Here is an 18,995-nt window from a genome sequence, read left to right as displayed (position 1 = left end):
CGGTACCGACGCCCGCCCCGGTACAATCTCGAGCGGCTGAAACAACCGGATGTCGCCAATGCGTACGCGCAGCATCTTGAGGCAGCGTAGCCGGATGAGGGCGAGCTCGATAGGGCCCCTCTTGAGGACTGCTGGAGGACAGTCAAAGCAGCCATTAACGACGCTGCCGAAAGCGTTGTCGGATATGTGGAACGGAGCTCAAGAAACGATTGGTTCGACGAGGAGTGCCAGGAGGTTTTAGAGGAGAAGAATGCAGCGCGGGCTGCAATGCTGCAGCATGGTACGCGGCAAAACGTGGAACGATACAGACTGAAGCGGAAACAGCAAACCCGCCTATTCCGGGACAAAAAGCGCCGCCTGGAAGAGGTAGAATGCCAAGAGATGGAGTTGCTGTACCGTTCTCAAGAAACGCGGAAGTTCTATCAGAAGCTCAACACATCCCGCAAAGGCTTCGTGCCGCGAGCTGAGATGTGCCGGGATAAGGATGGGAGCATCTTGACGGACGGACGCGAGGTGATCGAAAGGTGGAAGCAGCACTACGATGAACACCTGAATGGCTCAGAGAACACAGGCACAGAAGGTCAGGACAGCGAAGGCGATGGCTACGTCAGCATAGCGGACAGCGGAAATCAACCAGCTCCCACGATGGGGGAAGTTAAGGATGCCATTCAACAGCTCAAGAACAACAAAGCCGCTGGCAAGGATGGTATCGGAGCCAAACTCATCAAGATGGGCCCGGACAGGTTGGCCGCTTGTCTGCATCGGCTGATAGTCAGAATCTGGGAAACGGAACAGCTACCGGAGGAGTGGAAGCAAGGCGTTATATGCCGTATCTATAAAAAGGGCGACAAACTGGAGTGTGAAAATTATCGTGCAATCACCATCCTAAACGCCGCCTATAAAGTGCTATCCCAGATTCTCTTCCGTCGTCTATCACCTATAGCAAACGAGTTCGTGGGAAGTTATCAAGCAGGTTTCATCGACGGCCGCTCGACAACGGACCAGATCTTTTCCGTGCGGCAAATCCTCCAGAAATGCCGTGAGTACCAGGTCCCTACGCACCATTTGTTCATCGATTTCAAGGCGGCATACGATAGTATCGACCGCATAGAGCTATGGAAAATCATGGACGAGAACAGCTTTCCCGGGAAGCTCACAAGATTGATCAGAGCAACGATGGACGGTGTGCAAAACTGCGTGAAGATCTCGGGCGAACACTCCAGTTCGTTCGAGTCTCGGCGGGGACTACGACAAGGCGACGGACTTTTGTGCCTGTTGTTCAATATTGCGCTTGAAGGTGTCATGCGGAGAGCCGGACTTAACAGTCGAGGCACGATTTTCACGAGATCTGGACAATTTGTTTGCTTCGCGGACGACATGGATATTATTGGGAGAAAATTTGAAACGGTGGCAGATTTGTTCACTCGCCTAAAACGCGAAGCAACAAGAGTCGGGCTAATGGTGAATGCGTTGAAAACAAAGTACATGCTGGTTGGCGGAACTGAGCGCGACAGCGCCCACCTAGGAAGCAGTGTTACGATAGACGGGGATACCTTCGAGGTGGTGGACGAGTTCGTCTAACTTGGATCCTTGTTGACGGCTGACAACAATGTTAGTCGGGAAATACGAAGGCGCATCATCAGCGGAAGTCGTGCCTACTATGGGCTCCAGAAGAAACTGCGGTCAAGAAAGATTCACCCCCGCACCAAATGCACGATGTACAAAACTCTCATAAGACCGGTAGTCCTCTATGGGCATGAGGCGTGGACTATGCTCGAGGAGGACTTGCAAGCTCTTGGGGTTTTCGAATGCCGAGTGCTAAAGACGATCTTCGGCGGCGTGCAGGAGAACGGCGTGTGGCGGCGAAGGATGAACCACGAGCTCGCTCAACTCTACGGCGAACCCAGTATCGTGAAGGTAGCTAAAGCTGGAAGGATAAGCTGGGCAGGGCATGTTGCAAGAATGCCGGACAACAACCCTATAAAGATGGTGTTCGCCACGAATCCGGTCGGAATAAGTAGGAGAAATCTTTCATTTTTGCAAGCATGAAAAAAAAATATCCAAATTTTTCACAATCGACTACAGATGACACGCAGACTTCGTCCATTGTCGCAGAGGCCTGCGTCATCCGCAAACAAGGATGTTTGACATCCCTGAGGTAACTCAGGTAAGTCAGATGTGAAAATATTGTATAACATTGGTCCCAAAATGCTGCCTTGGGGAACACCAGCTCTTACAGGAAGTCTTTCAGACCTGGAGTTCTGATAATTAACCTGAAGTGTACTAATTGACGGAAAACATTGAATTATTCTAACCATGTACGTTGGAAAATAAAGTTTTTTTTGTTTCATTTTACAACAAAACACTGTCGAATGCTTTTTCTATGTCTAGAAGAGCAAGACCGGTAGAAAAGCCTTCAGATTTGTTTGAACGGATCAAATTTGATACATGTAAAAGTTGATGAGCGGTCGAATTTCCATGGCGGAATCCAAACTGTTCATTGGCAAAAAATGAATTTTCGTTTATGTGGACCATTATTCTGTTCAAAATAACAATTCAAAAAGTTTACTGATGGAGGAAAGCAAACTGATTGGATGATAGCTAGAAGCTTCTGCAGGATTTTTGTCTGGTTTTAAAATTGGAACAACAGTTTCCTAGAAATTTTTTAAAACGTTCTCTTGATTGAAAATATTTTCGAAGTCCTGAATAACTTGATTTTCAATTGGACTAGTAAGTCCTAAATTAAAATTTTGCGCACTTTCAAACTGAATAGCAAGTTTTTGAGCTTTTTCGCAATTAGTTAGTAATAATTTGTTTGCCTTTTTCAATGCCGGTATTGGCTTCTGAGTTTTTTTTTTATCAAAATTTTAGATGATTTCCAAAAGGGCTTAGAGACAGGGCCCAATTGAGAAATTTTATTTTCAAAATTTTTGTTTCTTGATTGAGCAAAACGCTTCTTGATTTATTTCTGCAAATCCTGCCACATTATTTTTATAGCAGGATCGCGAGTGCGTTGAAATTGCCATCTCCTTACGTTTTTAAAACGGATCAAGAGTTTAAGATCATCGTCTATAATCACGGATTCAAATTTTCCTTCACACTTCGGAATTGCAATGCTTCTGGCTTCAAAATGGAATTTGTTAAAGTTTCAAGAGCATTGTCAATATCAAGTTTTGTCTGTAAAGAAATGTTAACATCAAGATTAGAGTCAATATGTGTTTCATATATATTCCAGTCGGCTCGTAAATAATTGAAAGTGGAGCTGATAGGATTGAGAATCGCTTCATGGGATATTTGAAATGATGACATAATTAGAATCAAAATCAGCATGAGTAAGTAATTGGCTACAAAGATGACTAGAGTCGGTTAAGACCAGTTCAATCGTAGAAGGATTTCTAGAAGAGGAAAAACATGTAGGGCTATCAGGGTATTGAATTGATAAATATCCTGAAGAGCACTCATCAAATAAAATTCTGCCGTTGGAATTACTTTGAGAATTATTCCATGACCGATGTTTGGCATTTAAGTCACCAATGACAAAAAATTTTGACTTATTACGAGTCAATTTTCACAAGTCAGTTTGGAGCAAATTAACTTGCTGTCCAGAGCATTGAAAAGGCAAATAGACAGCTATGAAAGTGTATTAACCAAGCTGTGTTTCAACTGAAACACCTAAAGTTTCAAAAACTTCAGTTTCAAATGACGAAAACAGTTGATGTTTTATACGCCTATGAATGATGATTGCAACTCTCCCACATGCCCAATCAAGTCGATCATTACGATAAACAAAAAAGTTAGGATCTCTTTTGAGTTTGGATCCAGGTTTCAAATACGTTTCAGTAATAATTGCTATATGCACGTTATTAGCTGTAAGAAAATTCAACAGCTCGTCCTGTTTACCAATCAAAGAACGAGCATTCCAATTTAAAATATTTAAATTATTATTAGGCCCAGATAGCCGTAGCGGTAAACGCGCAGCTATTCAGCAAGACCAAGCTGAGGGTCGTGGGTTCGAATCCCACCGGTCGAGGATCTTTTCGGGTTAGAAATTTTCTCGACTTCCCAGGGCATAGAGTATATTCGTACCTGCCACACGATATACGCATGCAAAAATGGTCATTGGCATAGTAAGCTCTCAGTCAATAACTGTGGAAGTGCTCATAAGAACACTAAGCTGAGAAGCAGGCTCTGTCCCAGTAGGGACGTAACGCCAGAAAGAAGAAGAAGAAGAAGAAATTATTATTTGGATCCCTTAGAAAAACGTTCCGTCAAACGGGGTAACTTGCAACAATGTTCAACTTCAAAGCAATATGGATTCAAAATTTGAGAATTCAGATGAGACAAAAACGATCTGGTACCCTAATCGCCATGTAAAGAATACCACACTGTATTAATTTCATCAGTATTTGGTGTTCTGGGATCAGGAGATATGAAAAATATGCATTTTTAACGCTACCCCTTATTTGGGGTAACATGCAACACACTGTGCTACCTGAAGTACACTATTAAAAGCTTAACTCATATCGTGTTATTATGATCATTTAATAAGTTTCTGCAGTGAAAGCATTACAATAATTAGAAACAGGCTTCTCTACCCTAAGAAAACTAATTATTATTGTTTGAATTATGAGTATTAAACCAATTCGATTGAAAACTCCGTTGGAATTGCACAATGGATAAGGGAAATCTAGCATATCATAAGTCTTATCGGTTATTAGAAAGCCATTAAACGTTTTAATGCAACTTTTCTACAAATACAATGGTATTTTAGTTTATACTTCACATAACATATTTGTTTATACAATTTGAAATCAAAGCGACGTATTACATATTAAATAGTATGGCTCAATATGGTCTCTGTTAGGGTTTTGATATAAATTTCATCATATTTCATGTAGAAAGTTTTCAATGGCAGATCTGCAAGTTAATTTTTATACAGATTTTCAAAATTATTCATTCATTTCACGAAGAAAATAAAACTAACTCTAATATTTATGAAGTTTATGTAAATTTAGGTACAAAAATGTAGGTACAAAAATTATAATGTTGCTGAACAAATTTTACACCTACTGTAACAGAATGACTTGATCACCGCAAGTAGGATGAATCGCACGATCATTTGCTCACCAATGATTCAGTGTGGGTCTGAACCGTCGCTTGTCCGGTCACCTTTTTATAAGCACTGTTAGATAAAAATCAAATATAATTTGTACTCTTTTGATAAATAAACAAATATTAAGTAACTCAGTTTGTTACACTACTTGGACTGCTTCAGTCATAGTGGTGGCTTTGAACATTGCATCAATCATTAGATTCAATTGTTCAGTTAGAAAATTAAAATCAGAGGCAGACATATCACTTGAAGTGGGTACATTTGTTGATTTTCCGTTAGAATTTTCGGTAGGCGAAGAGGCGGAGTAGATGTTACCTGTGGTGGTAGGGTTTTTTCCATTTGATTTGAAACAAGTAGAATGGGTACTCATAGTACGAATAGGGGAGGAGTTCAAATTACCTGCTACGATATCGGCAAATTATTTACCGTGGGTAGATACATTCGAAATTAAAAGATTCGAATTCCAATTATTTTTAAAACCTGTAACTGGTTGGATGTTCATCGAATTATGTAAACGAAATTTTGACGAAATGTTATCATAACAACAAAAACATTTTTTCGAAATCAATAAGTGGAGTTTTTGGTTCCGGGGTGAAGTTGATCAATTACTGAGTAGTGTCGGCTGTGTTGCTTGCTCGGTCAGGATCAATCGTTTTGCGCATCGATCGCGTAGCATGATAGAACAGTGTCGCGGATTTAGGATCGCGTGAGTAGTGTTTAATCTTTTTATCTTATCGCTTTCTCTTGCGAGGACGAGCGATGAACACTTGTTCGGAGTACAATGCGTCTATCGAATAATAACGCGATTCCGGTTAGGCGTGAATATATCATGGATCGCATCACCAACTAATGGTGACTCCCAGATCTTTACCTTATCTCACTAACCCAATATCCTCTCCATGACAACTGTGGAGATGCAAAAGATTCTTCGGTCTCTAGTAGAGATGGGCAAAATGGTAAAATTTTGGGAGCGAATCGTAGGTGACTCACTCACAAAACTGAATAGACTCTTTTGGTCGATTCAGTGACTCATTTAAAATTCATGACTACATCAACAATTTCGCATATAAGTGCAAATCACAAAAACGATCCCTTATAAATTTTTACGCTAATCTTTAAAAAAAAATGAGGTGTTAGTGACTCTTTCGAAAAGAACCGTGATTCGTTCACTCATTTTCGATAGTCGACTCTTTTGAATGATTCGGGAGTGAGTCGCTCATCTCTAGTTACAATACCAACAATGGATAGCTATAATTACAATAGAAACAATAGGTTTTCATTTTTCGATTCACACAATTGATTTCTGTTGAGCACCACCAACCTTTTATAATTCTTGTTTGCACTACAATCTACTAATTCTGCATGCGGTTTTGAACTTGACTACACATATTATTCTGAAAAGAGTCAAGTAATATTAGAAATCTACTCCACTAAATGTTGCACTAAAGTACATGTTCTCAATGAAACTACATTTCAAATATGTAAACTAAGCGGTGTGTTTATAATTGTAATTTGTATTTTACAGATAATAAAGTTATTACCAGAGTGGCAATCAAACATTTAAAACAAAACAAGCAATCAGAAGAAGTCCAAGATAAAATAAAAGATATGAAAATTGTTACATTTATTAAATTTACATAGGCAATAAACTGAAAAGCACTGCGTTTTTCATATGAATTAAAACGATCAAACGAATTTTGTGGATTTTCCTGAATTTTGAGCCTCTACGAAATCGCGAATTTCCATTGTCACTAGTTGTAAGTGTCCAGAAGAGCAGCTTTGATGGCACTTTTTCTATATACGGTTTATATTTGATCAGAATCCAGACAGATCGGACTAGATGATATTTTGGTGTTCAAAAGATACGTTAAGAAACCCATCAATTTTGATTTTCCCGGTGCTGTTTTGATACAGATGTATCATCAAATAGATAAGTTAGATTATTTCAACGAATGATGCCATTCCTACATTTCGAATTTCTGAGTTACGTTTTTCTGAAACCATCAAAAAGCACTTGGTGTCTGAACACCGACCATTTATGGAGCGGATTCCCCAATAAATACGGTTTTATTCTTTAATGAAAAAATAGAAGGTCATTTCATACGCAGTTTGTGGATGATGATCACGCTTTCAACATTTATACATACAGAAGAAGGAGGCACGCTATCTCTGAACCACCAGATTATAAAAATCTAATGTACATCGGATTTTCTCTAGCTAAAGATCAATATTCGGTCCATATTTTCATAATCGGAAGGTTTTAAGATATTCTATCGATGAATTTTCTTCCGTACATTTTGTATGGGCAGATTTCGGTCACAAAACGGGATTTCTATAGATTTTGATATGAAAAATAGCTTAAAAGTGGAAAAAAAATCAAAATTTTACCGATAGAATATTTTTAAACCTTCTGATTATGAAAACACACATCTGATACTAATCTCTAGTGAGGAAAAATCCGATGTACATTCGATTTTCATATTCTCCTGGTTCAGACATATCGTGGGAATATCTACTAGGAAAACATGTATTGAAATAAATTTTAAGAGCCAATCACTGAATTGATTTGACACATTTGTTGTTCATTGAAAGTTTATATGAATAATAATTCATGGTAATCACTAAAATATTCTATTTCCAAAGTTTACACTGTTACAGTAAAAGTGACGTAAACGTTATTCTAAAAGAAACCCGTTCAATAAAAGATCCCACATTAACGAACAGATTTAGGACTTATAATCCAATAACACCTGTTATCTCAAGTAATATCGTAAAAGGGAATTAAAAAACTAGCTAAAACACACATAAAAAACAAAAACCAACACTGAAAATAAGACATTTTATTTAGTTCCCCCCTCTAACTTTTTGAAAAGTTTGAAGGGGGGAGGGGTGACAAAAGTAAAATTCCAAATTTGTTCCGGCCTAAGGGAAAAGAGACATTTTACATATTTATTACATTTGGCTTGAATGCCCTCAATGTGATTTTTGAAAGTTAAATTCTTGTCTAGCATGAGCCCTAGATACTTAACTTCATCTGACCAATTAATTGGAACCCCTCTCATCGTGACAACATGTCTACTTGAAGGTTTCAAATAAAGAGCTTTTGGTTTATGTGGGAATATAATTAGTTGAGTTTTGGAAGCATTAGGAGAAATCTTCCATTTTTGCAAGTATGAAGAAAAAATATCCAAACTTTTTTGCAATCGACTACAGATGAAACGTAGACTTCGTCCTTTGGCGGAGAGGCCTGTGTCATTCGCAAACAAGGATTTTTGACATCCCTGAGGTAACTCAGGTAAGTCAGATGTGAAAATATTGTATAATATTGGTCCCAAAATGCTGCCTTGAGGAACACCAGCTCTTACAGGAAGTCTTTCAGATCTGGAGTTCTGATAATTAACCTGAAGTGTACGATTTGACAGATAACTTTGAATTATTCTTACAATGTATGCTGGAAAATTAAAGTTTTTTAATTTTACAATCAAACCTTCATGCCAAACACTGTCGAATGCTTTTTCTATGTCTAGAAGAGCAAGACCAGTAGAATAGCCTTCAGATTTGTTGGAACGGATCAAATTTGTTACACGTAAAAGTTGATGAGTGGTCGAATGTCCATGGCGGAATCCGAACTATTCATTGGCAAAAATTGAATTTTCGTTGATGTGGGCCATCATTCTGTTCAAAATGACTGATTGGACGATAGCTAGAAGCTTCTGCAGGATTTTTGTCTGGTTTTAAAATTGGAACAACCTTAGCATTTTTCCATTTGTCAGGAAAATATGCTAATTGAAAACATTTGTTAAATATATCAACTAAAAATGATAAGCTACTTTCTGGAAGTTTCTTGATGAGGATGTAGAAAATTCCATCATCGCCAGGAGCTTTCATATTTTGAATTTTTTAATAATAGTTCTCACTTCTTCCAAATCAGTCTCCCAGGCATTTTCGAAAACGTTCTCTTGATTGAGAATATTTTCGAACTCCTGAGTAACTAGATTTTCAATTGGACTAGTAAGTCCTAAATTAAAATTGTGCGCACTTTCAAACTGCATAGCAAGTTTTTGAGCTTTTTCGCAATTAGTTAGTAATAATTTGTTTTCCTCTTTCAATGCCGGTATTGGCTTCTGAGGTTTTTTTGAAGATTTTAGATAATTTCCAAAAGGGCTTAGAGCCAGGGTCCAATTGAGAAATTTTATTTTCAAAATTTTTGTTTCTTAAATCTGCAAAACGTTTCTTGATTTCCTTCTGCAAATCCTGCCATATAATTTTCATAGCAGGATCACGAGTGCGTTGAAATTGCCTTCTTCTCACGTTTTTAAGACGGATCAAGAGTTTAAGATCATCGTCTATAATCACGGATTCAAATTTTACTTCACATTTTGGAATTGCAATGTTCCTGGCTTCAACAATGGAATTTGTTAAAGTTTCAATTTTAGTTTCTAAAGAAATGTTAACATCAAGATTAGAGTCAACATACGTTTCATATATATTCCAGTCGGCTCGTAAATAATTGAAAGCGGAGCTGATAGGATTGAGAATCGCTTCATGCGATATTTGAAATGTAACAGGGACATGATCAGAATCAAAATCAGCATGAGTAACTAATTGGCTACAAAGATGACTAGAGTCGGTTAAGACCAAAACAATCGTAGATGGATTTCTAGAAAAGGAGAAATATCCTTAAGAGCACTCATCAAATAAAATTCTGCCGTTGGAATTACTTTGAGAATTATTCCATGACCGATGTTTGGCATTAAAGTCACCAATGACAATAGATTTGACTTATTACGAGTCAATTTTCGCAACTCAGTTTGGAGCAAATTAACTTGCTGTCCAGAGCATTGAAAAGGCAAATAGACAGCTATGAAAGTGTATTATCCAAGCTGTGTTTCAACAGAAACACCTAAAGTTTCAAAAACTTTAGTTTCAAATGACGAAAACAGTTGATGTTTAATACGCCTATGAATGATGATTGCAACTCCCCCACATGCCCCATCAAGTCGATCATTACGATAAACAAAAAAGTTAGGATCTTTTTTTAGTTTGGATCCAGGTTTTAAATAAGTTTCGGTAATAACTGATGCACGTTATTAGCTGTAAGAAAATTAAACAGCTCGTCCTCTTTACCATTCAGAGAACTAGCATTCCAATTTAAAATATTTAAATTATTATTTGGATCCATTAGAAAAACGTAATCCAATAACAATTTGATTTGTAAATTTTACACCTACTTGGACTGCTTCAGTCATAGTGGTGGCTTTGAACATTGCATCAATCATTAGATTCAATTGTTCAGTTAGAAAATTAAAATCAGAGGCAGACATATCATCTGATGATTTCCCATTGGAATTTTCGGTAGACGAAGAAGCGGTTTAGGAGTTACCTGTGGCAGTAGGGGTTTTTCCATTTGATTTGAAACAAGTAGAATGGGTACTCATGGAACGAATAGGGGAAGAGTTCAAATTACCTGCTACGATATCGGCAAAGGATTTACCGTGGGTAGATACATTAGAAATTGAAAGATTCGAACGGCTACTCGACGGATTAAAATTTGTTTGTGAATGAGCATGATTATGATCTTCTTGGTGGGTATGATTCCTAATCAAGCGATCGTTAACTGAAAAATGAGCATTGTTCGATACTCTACCAGGCAAATTCCGGAAACGACCGTTATCGTAACGGATATTATCCTTCAACTGCCTGGCACGAGCCTCAACGACTCTTTTGCGTGAAACGCATTCCCAAAAGTTAGCTTTGTGAGGGCCCTTGCAATTGGCGCATTCAAATTTTCTGGTATCTTCTTTCACAGGACAGTCGTCCTTAGCGTGAGAAGAACCTCCGCAAATCATGCATTTAGCATCCATGGGACAATTTTTTGTACCATGACCTTTTGGCACCGACGGCACTGAGTGGGGTTCTGGTAATTTCCTCCAGGTTTCTGGAAATGTTCCCATGACACACGTACAACGAACATAAGTTTTGCTTTTTCTAAAGCTTTAATATTATTTAGATCTTTTTTATTGAAGTGAACTAAATAATATTCTTGAGAAAGCCCTTTCCGAACAATGCCAGATTAGGTTCTCTTTTTCATAATGATTACTTGGACTGGGGAAAATCCAAGTAAATCATTTATTCCATTTTTGATCTCTTCAGGTGACTTATAGTCACTTGAGAGACCTTTCAAGACGACTTTGAACAAACGTTCAGTTTTGTCGTCATAAGTGAAAAATTTGTGCTTCTTCTCTTCAAGATGTCTGAGAAGAAGTTCACGATCTTTAAGAGTTTCCGGCAAAACGCGACAGTCTTCTTTCTTTGCGATTTGGAAGGAAACCTTGATTCCCCTAATGCAGTTCAAGATCTCCTGCCTAAATCCCCCAAATTCGGAACAACTGACCACGATAGGCGGCACTCTTTGCTTCCTCACTTGAATCAAAGAGCCTGGGCTAGAGGCTGCTTCGATTTGGTGTTCGGAAAATTTGTCTAGAGCATCGAACTGATTGCTCATTTCGATATAATTATTCATTTCACCCTTGGAAGAAACTTCGCATTCCGGGGAAGCGTCCTTTCTTCCATTCTTGCCACGTGTAGTGACAGTTTTAAACCCACTTTTTTGGAAGGAAGTAGTGAATTCAGAGATTCACCCTTGTTAGTTGTTGATACCATGTTTAGTTAATAAACGAGAAAGACGTGACCTTCGAGAGGTTTTTTCCCTAGACGGTGTCCAAGAAGGATTACCACCGCTAGCTTTCGCCAACGGGTCCAACGAAAAATCGAAGGCACGGGTCCAAACAAGGACCGTAAAGGGATCAATAGTAGAAAAAATAGTACTGAAAAGTACTGTTTAAGTAGCACTGAAAAGTACCATTTTTAATTTTAGCACTGAAAAGTACTGTTTGTGTAGCACTGAAAAGTACTGTTTTATTGCTTTAGGTAGCTTTTAAGAAAACTTCCAAGAGCAGAGAGAATTCGTGTACGCACAGCACGATGCGCACTCCGCACGGTAAGCTTTTGTTTTTCGTGCTCAAACCGCTGCAAATGAGCTACTTCTCTGACGCGTATTGGTGTTGGGATTTAACCGGTACTCACCCTTTATGCCGACAGGTGGGTACCACTTGACTGCAAAAAGTGAGTGAAGAGCACAGTGGGGTTAATGGGAAGGAAGACTGTCTTGCGAGAAAGCTGTAAGTAGTAGTTGGCACCAACGAATACACACGACTTGCTGAAGAGCCACCATACGCAAGCCATACGAGTCCGGTATTTCCATCGCTTTGCTTCCCGAGCCGGAAGAAGACAGAAGAGCAAAAGAATCGATTCGAAATGGGACTGCTTTGGAAGGACGATGACCCGAAGTTCCCCGATAGCTACCCGATGGCGGTCAAGCGTCTAAAGTACCAGGAGAACCGTCTGTGGAAGGATCCAGATCTCTACGACAAAGCAGAGTTGCTTAATATCAATCATATCAGCTGATGGCTGATGCTCTAAAACTATCAATATCACTTGCGAGCTAACAATATCACTTTGATTTGACAACCAACAGCAGTGATGTGACACCGCACTCTTGATCATAATCACTGCAGAATGAGTGATCACGTGGTAATTATCCATGCTTTTAATGTTTTTCAGTGACAAACATATAGTTTCAATCTATTTGCAGCACTGTCAAAAATATCGTACTGATAAATTGCCATTTTAGTTGCTTAATTTAATGCTAAATTTAACCCATCAGTGATATTCATAGTCTATCGCCATCAATGCACTGGTGATGGAGTAGACAGCATGATGTTGATGTGATATAGATTGATCCGAATTGGATCGCAGTCAGCCTGTACAAATCAGCAAATTTTAGGCGTTGATAGTAACAGCGAGCAACTCTGCGACAAAGTTCGCTCGATGATCGCCAAGTATTTGATCAAAGAGTACGCACACAAAGCAACACCGTCGGAGCTAGTCACGCTCGACTGCAGCAAGGTGTGGTATGTACCGCTGAACATCATCTATAATCCGAGATAGAAGAAGGCTTGGTGTGTGCAGATATTAAGGAGATGCACCACCACCTGCGGATCGGAGAAGCAGACAAGCGAGCACAGAGGTTCTTATTTTGGAGCGAAACTTCAGAAAAGCCGGAGGTATACGTGATGGACGTGGCGATGTTCGGATCCACGAGTTCACCATGCTCCGCACAATATGTGAATAATTTGAATGCGAAGGAATTTTCCGGACAGTTTCCGGAGGCAGCGAAGGCAATAGACGAGAGCCATTGCGTCGACGACTACTTCGATAGTATAGTTACGGTCGACCAATCAGTGAAGCGTGCGATGGAATTTCGGCACCTCCATGCCAAGAGCGGCTTCGAGCTCCGCAACTGGGTCTCCAACTCCGAAGAGTTTCTGGTAGAGATGGGAGAACGAAAAGTGGATCAGTGCGTCCGGTTCAACAAAGATAAAGAGTTCAGCACCGAGCGCGTATTGAGGATCATATGGAGCCCGGCAAGTGTCGAGTTTTCACTCTCCACTACATTGAGAGACGATCTGGAGCCGTTCCTCCCCGACAAGCAGCTGCCGATGAAAAGGATCTGATGAGCTGCGCAATGAGCTTTATCGACCCGCTTGGGTTACTGTCCGCCTTCCTATGGCGAAGCGGATGCGATTGGGACCAGCTGATCGACGAAGATTGCGTAGATAAGTGGAACAACTGGATCCGAAGATTCTCAGAGGTCGAGTGCATTCGTATTCCACGTTATTTCTTCCAGGGTGTACCCTGGAATACAGCAGTCTTCAGCTCCATGTTTTCGCCGACGTTAGCCAGGACGCGTACGATGCAGCAGCATACGTCCGCATCGAGACGACAAACGGACCGTTGTGTTCCCTCGTGATGTAGAGGTCAAAGGTGGCCCGATAGATAACCTATCAATCCCCCGCTTAGAGCTGCAGGCAGCAGTCCTTGGAGCACGGCTGGCCAAGTCTGCCGTCGACGTTCTTTCCCTTGAGGTGAAGCAACGTTTCATGTGCTCCTAGCACTAGCATTAGCAGTGCACTACGTACGTAGGCGTTTAGGATCGACGAAATACACAGGATGACGAGACTTGCGGAGTGGCGCTGGGTGCCAACAAAGTGCAACGTAGCTGATGCATTGACATGATGGGCCAGGGTTCCGTGCCCCAAAGTTGTTTTACCAACCGGAGGACAATTGGCCGGAGCGATAGCACATCTCACTGAATGTTCCCGAAGATATTGCCGTGACCGAACCGACGGTCCACTGCGGTTCTCGAAGTGGAAGGTCCTAGTACGAACGGTAGCATGTGGAACTGTAGGAGGAAGCGAGATGATGTGGAGATTGAGGCCGTTCCAAGCACGGTGAGAGTGAAAGAGATGGTGAAGAAGGAAGTCCGCTAAACTGTAGTACCGCTGAAGCGCGAGAAGTATCGAAAAGCTGAGACGCTCCTTTGGAGATCGGCTCAATCCGTCCACTTCAAAGACGAGATAAGGACGCTGAAAAAGAACCCAACACAGCAAAATCACCAGCTGTAGAAGTTTAGCATCTTGTACAGCTTTAGTCCATTCATAAACAGCGTTCCACGAACCACCAGCTGCGGACCCGGGAACTTAGGGATCGTTACTAGCGGTCACTGCATCTAGCGGACCAGCTCTGGGCTCTTTTTTGGGCCAACCTTAAATCATCACCGAAAAGGCTGAAAACAAAACACTTTTTAATTGGGAGGACCCCATTCTGTTGTATTAGAAATATCGTGTTATACTAAAATGTTAGAAGTGGTCGATTCTATTATTTTCCAGGATTATATTAAGAACTGGCTGTGTATGACTAGTCTAGGTTGGACTAGACTAGACAAAACATTTTTGTTATACTAGAACAGAATGAAGCATCTGGCACTTTTGATGCACAGAACGGTTCCTGTATGATCTATATTACATTGTCAGAATTTATTTACCGCTTTTATTTTCCTGAAAGCTATCCCATCTATTTTTAATTAAATTTATGCCTCTTCCAAATTGAAAATGTTTACTATAGCAATTCAGCTGTCCAAGTGTACTTACCGCGCAATAGATAGCAAAACATAAACCTACTCTAGCGAGTTGGTCTAATCATATTGGAGGGAAGAAGTTTTCAGACCAGAATATGAGGAAAAGTAGGTTACTAAGTAATAAATACGCCCGCATCGATTTACTTAAAGCACTAATCCGGTAAGGTGGGACTGGAATAGGATTTGATTGGTTGCACCTCTACATACTCAAGTGGAACACTAACAAGCGTCAAAGAAAATGTCAGGCCAAGATAGAGTGTGACACGTCGTTACTGTAGGGTAAAGTTACCCTCCGTTAGACAAACCTACGCATCCACGTTCATTAGAGCGGGTCAAGAATTAAAAATAAATCCATTCTTGCAATAAAAATAGTGTTCTTTGAAATTTTCGGCTTTTTTGGTGGTGAGTTAAGGGTGGCTCAAAGACGATAGTTTATGTGGAAATTGCTATGGAGAAATTGTGAAAAATATTCCAAACACGTTAGTATTGTAATGTAAGTACAAATTTGTTATCTAATAGTGAAAATGTATTCCGCAATCTCTTTTAAAGAAAGCTGCTGGAAACGAATCCTTTTTGAGCTAATTTTGTTTGGGATTCTTACAGAAGTTTGCAAGACTAAAATCCCTTATGTAGCTAAATAATAACAAACAAATTCATGAGAGACTATTTTCCCATTCGTTGGATTGAATTGATCTCTTTAGCTTTTTTGTGATAAGCTTGATCTCACATCATATTATTAACGCAAAAGCTGAAAATTTGAAAGAACTCTATTCTTATGGTAAGGATGGTAAGAACGGTATATGATATTGGATTTTTAAACTTTTTTGAGCCTTCAACCGCCCTAACGTTCACACTCGAGAGCAGATAAGTGTACAGTCTGTAAGTGGCTTCCACTACTGATAGCAACAGCAAGCAACCACCGTTAGCCAGGCTGGTGATAACAGACATAAAATGAACTTCGCTTTTCAATTGCGTTTTCTGCCGGTGGTGAAATGTGCACCATTTCCCATGGCCATCGAGTGTTTGGGGGGGTACTGTTTGATTTTCCTGCTGAGGAATCAATTTCTCTTTTCAGCATTACGACGCGGCGGCGATTCGATGGCAATTACATTGCAGCTCAATTGCGATGTTGTGTACCGAAGTTCCTGTGGCTAGTTCCAGAGGTGGCGACAGTAATTAATTGCTTTTAGTGTTTGAACCAATATCGAGGATGTTGTCATGTCGTGTTTTTTTTATTTATGTTGGATCCACAATTTTCCATTTTACTCAATAGTTTTCCAGCTTTTACGCTGTGGTGCCATACATTTTTGATTATATTATCTCCGTATAATGTTTCGGTAAGCATAGGTGAAAACAACAATTTTACTCATCACTAGTTTTCGACACATTCTTACGATTGTTACTCACTTTGTATGGAAATCAGAGAAGTGGCATAGAGTTCTTCATCGTGCGCCAGATTGTCGGACTCGAATCCATACCGACTAAATCCACCTTCGCCCACGAGCCATTCCCCCCGGAACTGCCTCCTGGCATTACTTCATGGGGGAGGCTATTGTGCTAACCGCTGCACTGCTCCTTGCTTCGCTTTCTGCGTGTGACTCACGTGCATCTTGCACTCCTGTACTTCCCATCTCTTCGTACTGTATTTAAGGCTGGCATCGCGCCAGAGGCCTGCGCAACTTTTGTGCCCGCTGCTAATCCGCTGATTCTCGAGCTTTCCAGTCAATCCAGCGATTCCTGTTGGAGGGTAGCTTCCGGTTCACTGGCGCCCTGACGACCCAAAACTGGTGGTTTGTCACGATCGCTACTCGGCATAATCCCCCACGGTGGAGCTAGCCTACTCCATCGAAGAGTTCACGACGTAGGAATATCTCCCGAAACCGTTAACGTTACGCGTTTGTTCCCGCTTCACTGCTGCTGACCAGTGAAGTGCCGAGGTTGATCCAGCTATTCCAGTTGGAGGATGGCTTCCGGTTCACTGGTGCCCCGACGACTTAAGGTGAAGATGAATCGAAGCCAAACTTCTAATTTTCAAGAGCACGGATCTTGAGAACCAAACATCCGTTTGAGCTGAAAACCTAATCGATTGATCACCACCAGCTAGTGGCCAATCGATTAGGTTTTCAGCTTAAACGGATGTTTGGTTCTCCAGATCCGTGTTCTTGAAAATTGGAAGTTTGGCTTCGATTTATCTTCATCTTAAGCCGGTGACTCGCTATGGACTACTCAGAATATTCCCCGACGTTGGATCTGTCCTACTCCGACGGCGGAAGATCTCCTGAATCGATGCTTTCCGGGCCGAGGTCGGTCCTGCGATTCCGGTGGAGGGAAACTTGCGGTTTACAGCGCCCCAATGAAGATTTGCTGGTGCAACTGCGCGATCAACTCAGCTAGTCTCCGACGGTGGACTTAACCTACTCCGAAGCTGCCCGGGCAGATGCCGAGGTCGTTCCTACGATTCCGGCGGAGAGAAGCTTCCGGTTCACAGACGCCCCGACGACCATTTGCCGGTGCTGTTTAGCAATCTACTCGGCTAGTCCCCGACGGAAGGACATAGCCTACTCCGACGTGATGTTGGTCGGTAAGTGCCGAGGACGGTCCTGCAATTCCTGTTGGGGGATGACTTCCGGTTTGCAGGTGCCTTAACGACTTATTACCAATAGACCATCTAAAGAGCCCATATGTTTTGAAACCTCTAACTATTGGAAAACAATGAAAAACTGGCGGCACGTTAGTTCACCCCTCGGTCCCCTACAATTTATTTCACCTCGAAAAAACACAGACCTCTTTTTCCCTCATAATTTTATCTGATGGTTGTGGTGGGCTTTTGATCAACCCCCTGAAGAAAGTGCTAGTTCTTGAAGCCTACCACCATCTGTGTGGCGCTAGTGCTGAAGCAAACAAATTTAGGCTTTGCCCTCATAAAAATCCGTGCGGAAGCGACAAATGTCGTATGAGAAAAACATTATACTATTGATAATCGTTGATAATGGCTAAATTATGTAGCAATTACAGAAAAAACTGGATAAAGTTATACGCACTCAACACCAGATTGATAGCTAAAATATAAAGGTGGCATTCGAAAACGAGTGTGTCTCGTGTCTCAAATGATATTTTTGGACGAGCTGTCAAATCAGCACCTTCTCCAGCCACAGGACTGAAACGACTGTCATCTACGAACAACTTGAGTGAAGCCAAAAATTTGGTGTTGGAGATGGTGCTGATTTGACAGCTTGCCGTAAAACGATGCGTAAAGCACTAAACACACGCGTTTTGGAAGCGGCATGAATGCATTATTTGAGTTTCCTTGTTTTTTTGCTGTTTAATTTATATTCGACTGCTCAGTTTGCCGTGATTATAAGTTACACCAATCTCCCAACTATTTTGGCACAAAATCTGCGTTAGTTGTACGTATCATATTTTGCTCGTGCGACATATGTCGCTTACGCGCGGGGTTTCTTGTGCACAGAGCTTATATTTTGTTTACTCAGCACAAGCGCCGCGCATGTGGAGGCTGGCTTCAAGAACTATTGCTTTCTTCAGGGGGTTGTCTCCAGCAACAAATTTCTGGCTTCACTTCAGTTGTTCGTGGATGACAGCCGTTTCAGTTCTGTGCTTTTGATCAGCTGATTTTTGTTTACGTTTTCATTCATGATATGGGCACCACATTTCAAACGATCGTCATCATCTTTGTTTGCCGTGTTTTGTTGCTAGTGGTCAGTGACCACTGGTCACACTTGTGCTCTTTAAAAATCCAGAAAATCATGGATAAGCCCGTCGTATTGGTGTCATCAAAGTCCTCAGGTGGTTCCCAGGGACAGTGGGCCAGGTGAAGGTAGAATT

General features: G+C 40.9%; 1 protein-coding gene across 1 annotated transcript in view; it reads left to right on the top strand.

Moving 5' to 3' along the window:
* The window catches only part of LOC5579938 (atrial natriuretic peptide receptor 3), a 138,544-nt gene that overhangs the window by 33,089 nt on the left and 86,460 nt on the right, over positions 1–18,995 (top strand). The gene's annotated exons all lie outside the window — the stretch shown is intronic.

Source organism: Aedes aegypti, chromosome 3 (assembly GCF_002204515.2).
Source record: "Aedes aegypti strain LVP_AGWG chromosome 3, AaegL5.0 Primary Assembly, whole genome shotgun sequence".
In the NCBI taxonomy this organism is placed as follows: Eukaryota; Metazoa; Arthropoda; class Insecta; order Diptera; family Culicidae; genus Aedes; species Aedes aegypti.
Note: the sequence above shows the minus strand (reverse complement) of the source record. Positions and strands in the feature narration are given on the sequence as shown.